This window comes from Penaeus monodon, chromosome 3 (genome assembly GCF_015228065.2).
Source record: "Penaeus monodon isolate SGIC_2016 chromosome 3, NSTDA_Pmon_1, whole genome shotgun sequence".
NCBI classification, from domain to species: domain Eukaryota; kingdom Metazoa; phylum Arthropoda; class Malacostraca; order Decapoda; family Penaeidae; genus Penaeus; species Penaeus monodon.
In genome coordinates this window covers 12,184,218-12,191,717 of record NC_051388.1, presented here as the reverse complement: position 1 = coordinate 12,191,717, position 7,500 = coordinate 12,184,218, and positions in this window count along the sequence as shown.

The window sequence follows — 7,500 nt, the reverse complement described above, 5'->3', positions numbered from 1 at the left end:
CACACACACAACAACACACACACCACAACACACACCACACACACACAACCACACGCACACATATATAATAGTGGGTTTGTATATATGAATGAATAATATGCAAATATAGCATAATATAATATATTATTATATAATATATAAAATATAATAAAAAAACACACACCCCCAAAACCACACACACACAAACCCACACAACACACACGTACACAACCCCTATGTGTAATATAAAATTTTATAAATTAATATATAAAATATAATTTACGATATAAAAATTATTTAATATAAATATATATATATATATACGAAAATATTTAAAATTATATTTTATATATATATTATAATTTATAAAATATATATATATATAATGTATATAATTATATTATATATGTTTAATAATATATATATATATTATATATTATATAATTTTTTGTTTAAAGTTTATATACAACGTATGATAACCATATATTAAAATTATAAATATATTTTATATTATATTATTATATATTATTTTAAAAATTTATAAAATAATATACACACACCACACACCACCCCACACACACACACACACCCACACACACCCATATATAAAAATTATATATATATAATAATATAAATATATATTTGTTTTTTTTATTTTATTTAATGTATAATACACACACACACACACACACATATATTTATAATATATATATATATAATAAAAATATAATATATATATATATATAAAATTTAATTCATATACACCCTTTTAAATTATATGCAAAATTATAATATAATATTTATAATATATATATTATAAATATTATAAATATATATTTTTATTTTTTTTATTGATATATATATGTATAATACTTTATGTTATATCATATATGTATATATAACAAGTATTATATATATATTATAATATATAATATAAAAATTTATTATAAAATTATAAAATATATACTTATGCATTTATACACACACAAAAACCCACACCCCACACACACCCCACCCATAATATATATATATAATAATATAGGTGTGGTATTAATATTTATACATAACTATACTCACGCAAAACAGACACACACACAATACACAACACACGCACACGAAAAAAACCACCCCACCACACCGCACACACACACACCCACACCACCCCAACAATCAACACACACACACACCACACACACACAATCACACACACTTACACACACACACAAAAATAACACACACACACACACACCACACCCCACACACACAACACACACACACACACAAAAACACACACACAACATATATATATATATAAATATAATAATATATATATATATTTTTTATATATAATATATATTATATATTTTGTTACCCGACCGCCTCGCCTCTCTGCCCCAACACAAGGAGGCTAGGAGCGGGGGTTTTATCCACAGGGCGTGAACACTGAACGCCCCAAGGGCCCCGAGCACCACAGGCCCCAGAAACCACGAAGAAACCCCAAGTGGCGGGGAAAGGGCACGAAAAAAAAACCGATGACAATCTTCCTTTTTTTTACACAAGATATTTACCCGTACATTTCTATAGGAAAATACAGGGGAAAAACCAGCACGTCACACTGCCGATACAGTTAAAACGGGCAACAAAAAATTTTATATCAGGTCAAAGGGCACATCGAGGTCTTCACAGGGCAGCACCCAATGCGTTCACGGCTGTTCCCCCGCCCCTCTCTCACCCCAGTTGCATGTTTGCCCAGGTCCCTTCATGTTAACACATCCCCCAGGCCCCTTTTTCATGTTAAAATGTTTCCACAGAGACAAAGCCCCACGGGTGTAGCATACCCCCCTATCAAGCAGAGGGCCCGTCTGCTCGACTCCCAAACCCGAAACAAACTACAAAAAATTTAAAAAAAATTATTCCTCAGGAAAAAACAAACTTTCAAAAAAAAAGTAACCGTAATGAAAATCGTTCTCAGAAACAAAAATCTTTTTTTCCAGCGCGGCTTTCTCCTCGCGGGGTCGCTCTGGAGGGGTTGGGTGGGGGTAGTTTGGGCAGTGGCCTCAGAGGGGTATCTCCTGCCCCAAGACCGGGCATGGGTCACCTTTGACGCGCTGCATGCCCTCACCGCCCAAAAATGCCGTCCTCATCTCGGCAATCTCCCAGTCCTCATCCCCGCTAGGGGCTAACTTCATCTTTTTTTTTCCCCATGGCCCCAGGAGTGCTTCCTGGCCCATGGTAACGCCAAGACGGTGCCCAAGTCCCGAGAAGTCAGGCAGGGGGCCCACACCACCAACCCCGCTCCCCGACGACTCATTGGACGTCCCTTCCTCAAAGTCCCCAGCGCACCAGCTGGCCCCTTTCTGGGCCTATAAAAGTTAGCTCCCAACATGTAACTAACCCCCCCCCTGGTCCAAAAGGTCGCCCAAACCGCTACCCCACGCCAGCTGCGGGTTTTTGTATGGGCTCCACGGGCCTCTACCCACCATCACTCTTGACGTCGACCCGGTTTCTAGACTCTGTCCGGGGCAAGGTGCAGTCCTCAGCCGAATACCTCTGCACAGCCAACCCTGAAAGAAGGGGACTCTTAACCGGCCCCCTCCCCAGTTTCCCCGCCCAAAGGTCGACAACCCCTTACTCGCCAGGTAGTCAAGGCCCAGCAAGCGTGCCGCCCAGATTGGCACAACACCGGCAGCCGCTGCACCCTGCGCCCACGAATAGAGCCTCCAGGGCCCCCCTTGAGCTCACACAACCCCGTGACCCACACGTCTCTGTGGTGCGTCTGGAAGTTGCAAGTGGCCCAACTTTCGGGCCGCACTGGGGTTTCTCAGCCCCGGGTTCCACTGTCGGGCGCAGGCTTCCCATCTATTGACCCTCCACCGATCGTGCTGGTTCGACGGCAGCTTACCCAAGTGGGGGCCCGGGAACCGAGGACGGCCTAGGTTTGGGCCCCCTTCTCCACCTTTTCCGCCGTCCCACCCTTGGGCCTTGGGGAAATGCACTGGATGGTGACATACCGCCACAGTCCTTGCACCTGGGGAAAGGGTATCAGAACCCTTTTTTTTTCCGGTTGAGGGGACGTTTTTCCCGCTCCTTGAATGATACTCTGGCCCACCTCCCCCGCACCCCCAAACCAAGCCTTTGGAAAAATTTTTTGGCTCACCTTCCCAAATGCTATTTTCTCCATTTTACCCTTCCCGGGCCCCCGGAAAGGTCCGGCGGGGCTGAGCGCTGGCCGGGGCCATCGTTCCCCTTCAGGAAGGCCTCGAACTCCAAGCCCTCGCCAGCCCCACCTGCAGGTCCTCAGGGGTCCCGTTTTGACGAAGATTTGCAGCTGCGGTCCTTAAAGCGTCAAAAAAGAAATCAGGGGCCAGGACCCCCGATCATCTTTTCCGCAGCCACAGGTACGACCTCCTTACCAGCGCCTAAAACCCCCTGCGCCAGCGGGGACATGTTCGCCCGCTCACGAGCCCGTTTCCTCAAGTGGGCCCAAATCCCTGGCCGGGGGGTTCCCCAAAACGGCGTTTCAAAGCCTCCGCCACGCTGGGTAAGAGGCTTGTGGGGATCCCGGCATAGCCCCCAACACTTCCACGTGGGGCCCTTAAACCCTTTTACCAGCTGCGGGGCCCTCTCTTCCTGGCCCCACCCTGGGCAGATGCCACTTTAAATTTGGGGAATATGCCCCCCAGGCCCCCTTTCCCCGTCGTACCAGCTGGCTTACGCCTCACAGAATGTCTGGGGGCCCGAGGGGCTGCAGGGTAAAGAACGCTCCCGTAAAACAAAACACCCCCGGGGGGGAGGAAGGGGTGAGGGGGGCAACGAGGCGGGTTGCCGGGTCCGAGTTTGCCGCCCTAACCCAAAGGGAGCTTTTTCCGATGGGTCCCCAGTTTTTCTGCGCGACCAGGCTCCGACACGACGCGCGAGGCCCTGGGGGATCCTGAAGGGACCCCAGGCAGACCCCGTAAACGACCTCTGCACTGTTGCCAAAAACCTGGTCTCCCTTCCTGCCTGAACAAAACCCCTGCCCCCTTTTCCCCCCTTCACTTCCCCCCTCGGGCCCCGAACCTGCCCTTCAGAGTCGCACCTCCCCTCGTTCATCTTCACGCTGTTGCAGGCCTTTTGGGTGTACTGCTGATCTCCATCTTCACAGAGCAAGTTGCTCTGGTAGCATAAAACAAGTGGGCAGAATTTTTCCTCTGCTTCCCTTTCCCTGCATCCGACGAGATGTACGCTGTCGGTCCCCTGTGCCTGCTTTCTCCCCTTGTGCCTTTTCCCCTCATCCCGGGCCAGCATGGCAGTGATCGGGGTCCTCGGGCCCGGGTTTCCCCTTTCCTCGTCCCTGCCCATCATAGCTCCTCTCCCTATGGTACCGCCTTCTTTGGAAACGACATGATAACGGCACTTCCTGATCAAATATCAATCCACTCCGACCCCAATTGTTACGCCGCCGCCTCGCTCTCGCCCAACAAAAGGCGGGGAGGCAGAGGGGTTTTATACGGGGTCGGAAACTGAACAGCCCCAAAGAGGCACGAGCACCACGGGCCCCCAGAACCACGAGAGAAACGCCAAGTGGCGAGCAGGGACGAAAAAAAACACACATGCGCCTTCCTTTATTTACACAAGATATTTACCGTACATTTTTCATGGGACAATACAGGGGAAAACCAGCACGCCACGCACTACAGTTATAACAGGGCAACCAAAAATTTTATATCAGGTCAAAGGGGGCACATGAGGTCTTCCGGGAGCAGCACCCAAACGGTCTCACGGCTTTTTCCTCCGCTCCTCGCTCCAGCCATTGCTGTTTGCCCGGGCCCCTTCATTTTAACACATCCCCAGGCACCCTTTTTTATTTTAAAAACATTTTCGCACAGAGACAAAGACCCACGGTGTGCAATTTTTAATACATATTTATATATATTTATATATATAATTAATATATTTTATATATATATATATATATATATATAAAACACACACACACACACCCCCACCCCACCACACCACACACACAACCACACTATATAATTATATTATATATATAATATATAAAAATTATATATATATATATATATGTTGTGTGTGTGGTGTGTGGTGTGTGTGTGTGGTGTGTGTATAAGTATATATTTGTGGTGTGTGTGGTACACATATACATATATAAATACATATATAATAATAATAAAATTTTATTAATATATATTATAATAATATATATTATATATATATTAATATTTTATATATAAAATATATATAATATATATAAAATTTTTATATATAAAATATATATATATATATATATTGGGGTGTGTGTGGTGTGTGTGTGTGTGTGTGTGTGGTGTGTGTGTGTGTTTGTGTGTGTGTGTGTGTGGGTATGTACACCTTATTTTTAAATTTTTCAATATGCATATTTTTATAATATGTAATATTTATATATATGTATGTATATAAATATATATAAATATATATTATATTATCCACACACACACACACAAATATTTATGCCGAGTGGTCGGGGCTGGGACCCCAAGACTGCACGACGGAAATTGAGTTCGAGGGTTCGAGTACCCGGGCCCGGGGCGTTGTTCCCTTGGGCAGCCACTGGGGAGGCAAGCCCCGCCCAAGTATGCTGGTCCAAGCCCCGTAAAATAGGAGAATGTTACCCAAAAAAATAACAAACCCGGGACTCTCGTGGGGAAAAGGAACTGGGGGCCCCACCACGATCACTCCAAGGCATCAAACATGAAAACAAATTAAGTATCATGCTGGACCACGGCAGCTCAAAAAATGAACCTACCGTCAAAAAAAAACAAAAAAAAAAACCACAACATAGACCACACACACACACACCACCACGCACCCCCACCCACACACACACACACACCCCAAAAAAAACCACCAACACGCATATATAATAATTATATAATAATTTTTATATAATAATATATATAATAATATAATATATATTTTATATACATATATAACAAAAGATAGATAGATAGATAATAGACCCATTATCATCAATTTTCAAAATCTATTAATGGGATAATTATTTGCAAAAGACTTTTGTCTATCCATCTATTATCTATCTATCTATGCTCTATCATTATCTAGTAGTAGATCTATTATTATCTATGTGTGTGTGTCGTTCAGTTTAAAAAGTTTTCCGTGAAAAAGGTTATCCATTTGTATTTCAGATTGTAGCATAGCGTTTGATTTACGGTTCGCTGAACTGTAGGTTTCTGCTCCGTAGATGTGTAAATACTTTTGGTAAATGGACGCTTACTCCCACACAAACCCAACCCCGGGTGCACACACCAAACCCCAAAACACACACACCACACACCACCAAAAACAAAACCAACCCATACACCCAAACATACACACACAAACACCCAACAAAAACACACCCAAACCCCACACACACAACACCCACCCACACAAACACCACACACACCCCTTATATATATATATAATATGTTTGTGGGGTTTTTTGGTGGGTTTTTTGTGGGTGTGTGTGTGTGTGTGTGTGTGGTGGGTGGGGTGTGGTGTACACACACACAACATAGACACGCACACACACACGAAAACACACACGGGCACACCACCCCCTCCCTTCACCCGACACCCATCGACATCCCCGCCACCCTGATTAGATATTTTCATTCCTTCAAACTTTTCATTTCCTCGGTGCATAAAGGAAGGGGGGGAGGGGAGGAGAAACGACAAGAAAAATGAAGTAAAATGAAAAGATATAGACAGAAAAAAAGAGAGAAAGAGAGAAAGAAAATGCATCCTTTTTTCTCGATGGAAACGTTGGCTTTAATTCAAGCCTCGCCCTCTCCTCCTCCTCTCCGACTGGGTCTCTAATTACAAACCCGCACCGCTGGGCCGAAACCACTTAATGGGGGGGGGGGAGGGGTTATGGGGGAGGAGAGGGGAGGGGGTTATGGGGGAGGAGAGGGGAGGGGGTTATGGGGGAGGAGAGGGGAGGGGGTTATGGGTGAGGAGAGGGGAGGGGGTTATGGGGGAGGAAGAGGGAGGGGGTTTTGGGTGAGGAGAGGGGAGGGGGTTATGGGGGAGGAGGGGGTAGGGGGTTATGGGGGAAGAAGGGAGAGGGGGTTATGGGGGGGCAGCAGGGCGTGCCAGGAGGGGTAGGGGAGGGGGTGACAAGATGGGGAGAAGGGACGAGGGGAGTTAAGGTAAGGGATAATAGGCAAGGGTTAAAAGAGGGAGGGGTTGGCGGGAGGTGATTAAGGTAGAGGGTAATAGGGGAGGGGCAAGGGAGGAGGAGCTAGAAGAGGTAAGGAAGGGTTAAGAGAGGGAGGGGTTGAGGGGAGGGGGGAGGTGATTAGGTAAGAGGTAACAGAGGAAGGGTAAAGGAGAAAGACATTGGAGGAAGGGAGGGGGGAATAGGGGAGGGGCAAGAGAGGAAATGACAGGAGGGGGGTTTAAAGGTAAGGAGTAATAGGAGAGGGCTAAAGGGTGGGGGGGTGACATGACCGGGTAGGGGGTGGATTGGAGAGGGTT